Source organism: Choloepus didactylus, chromosome X (genome assembly GCF_015220235.1).
Source record: "Choloepus didactylus isolate mChoDid1 chromosome X, mChoDid1.pri, whole genome shotgun sequence".
Lineage (NCBI taxonomy): Eukaryota > Metazoa > Chordata > Mammalia > Pilosa > Megalonychidae > Choloepus > Choloepus didactylus.
Window position 1 is genome coordinate 109,823,253 of NC_051334.1, and position 1,429 is coordinate 109,824,681.

The following is a 1,429-nucleotide window of genomic DNA, read 5'->3' on the forward strand; positions in this document are numbered from 1 at the left end:
ACCATGAGAAAATTGGAGACATAGCAAAAGCAAAATGAGAAGAAATGAGAAAAAAGAGAAGTCAAAATCTATTAAGACTAAAGTACCAGCAGAAGAAAAGGAGGAGACTATTTCCCCCAAAGCTCAAAAAATTAAAAAGGTGGGACCTTCTGATGTTGACATAAATTCTCTTAAACACGAAAATGTAAAAAAGAAGAAAGAGGAGCCATCTGAAAAAGACATTATTTCTCCTGAAACTAAAAATGTGAAAAAGAAAAAGGAGGCTTCTGAAAACAAAATTGTTTCTTCTAAAATAAAAATATCTATCTATCTATCTATATATATATATATTAAGTGAGGAACATTCTGAAGAAGAAGTGGGTGTTCCTAAGTCCAAGAGGACAAAGAAAGAAAAGGAAATGAATGGAGAAATTGGACAGAAAAGCTCAAAGCTGACTGGATTCCCCCATTGTGGACCTGACTGTAAGTTCAATGAAGCTGTAAGTGAAGAATGTAAGAATAAGTTAGAACAGGAAATACCTTTGGAACAAAAAGAAAGTGCTTTCTCTAATTTTCTCGTATCTGAAGTGACTATTAAGCTTCTCAAAGCCTGAGAGGTGACCTTCCTGTTTCCTATACAAGCAAAGATGTTTCACCATGTCTATAGTGGAGAGATTTTAATTGCACAGGCATGGACAGGAACCAGGAAGACTTTCTCCTTTTTCATCCTCTTGATTGAGAAACTTCAGGAAGAATTGCAAGATAGAAAGGGAGGTTGTCCCCTCAGATACTGGTTTTTGAATCTACAAGGGTGTTGGCAAATCAAGTAAGCAGAGACTTCAGTGACATCACAAAGAAGGTCAGCAGTGGCTTGCTTTTATGGTGGAACTCCCTATGGAGGTCAAATTGAACACATGCGGAATGGGATTGATATACTGGTTGGGATGCCAGGTCATATCAAAGACCACCTACAGAGCAGCAAGTTAGATCCTACCAAACATAAGCATGTTGTCCTGGATGAAATTGACCAGACTTTGGATATAGGTTTTATTTATCAAGTGGCAGAAATTTTAAGTGTGGCATACAAGAAAGACTCAGAAGACAATACCCATATATTGCTTTTCTCTGCAACTTGCCCTCATTGAGTGTATAATGTTGCTAAGAAATTCATGAAATCTACATATGAACAAATGAACCTGATTGGTAAAAAGGCTCAGAAAACTGCAATAACTGTGTAGCATCTGGCTATCAAATGCCACTGGGCTCACAGGGCAGCAGTCATTGGGGACATTATCTGGGTATATAATAGTTATCACAGGCACACTATCATCTTCTGTGAAACCAAGAAAGATTCCCAGAAGCTGCCACAGAATGCCTCCATAAAGGAGGATGCCCAGTCATTGCATGGAGACATTCCACAGAAGCAAAGGGAAATCACCCTGAACAGGTT

At 38.3% G+C, this 1,429-nt stretch overlaps 1 pseudogene; it reads left to right on the forward strand.

Moving 5' to 3' along the window:
- The first annotated feature begins 398 nt into the window (after window positions 1-398).
- Window positions 399-1,217, forward strand: LOC119522299 (annotated as a pseudogene).
- The last annotated feature ends 212 nt before the right edge of the window (window positions 1,218-1,429 follow it).